Source organism: Pelobates fuscus, chromosome 4 (assembly GCF_036172605.1).
Source record: "Pelobates fuscus isolate aPelFus1 chromosome 4, aPelFus1.pri, whole genome shotgun sequence".
In the NCBI taxonomy this organism is placed as follows: domain Eukaryota; kingdom Metazoa; phylum Chordata; class Amphibia; order Anura; family Pelobatidae; genus Pelobates; species Pelobates fuscus.
The window spans coordinates 336,062,295-336,062,787 of record NC_086320.1 but is presented as its reverse complement, the minus strand read 5'-3'; positions in this window follow the sequence as shown (position 1 = coordinate 336,062,787).

Genomic DNA, 493 nt, shown 5'->3' with positions numbered 1-493 from the left:
TGAATCACTATAATGTGTAAATTGCAGAGACATTGTCCTTTGAAATTAAATTTCCGTGGGATTCCTAAATTACTTAGAAGTATGGTTAAAATTCCAAATGAGCAACTAGAAATATTGTTAATCAACCGACGTCTACGCTTTAGCAGTGAATCAAAGTCTTATTAACTTTTGAAAAGAGATTTTAATATGATTTTCCTGGGAAGTACATGTTACCCAGAAATTGGACGTGAGTGACTAGGTTTTCAATACAGTGAGTTCTGTGATTCCTTGATGCGTAAAAGATGTACCAATGTTTTGCATATTCCCACAATCATTTTTAGCTTCGATGACTCAATATAATAAATACAGTAGCAACAAACAAAGGAGAGTGACGGCAGATCAAATATTGATAGAAATAAACATACACACGGAAGCAGTGGTTGTTCCTTGTTTGAAATGAAAACTTTGTTTATTAGCTTTGCACAAATGAGGTTTATTTTCGGTATGATTGAGA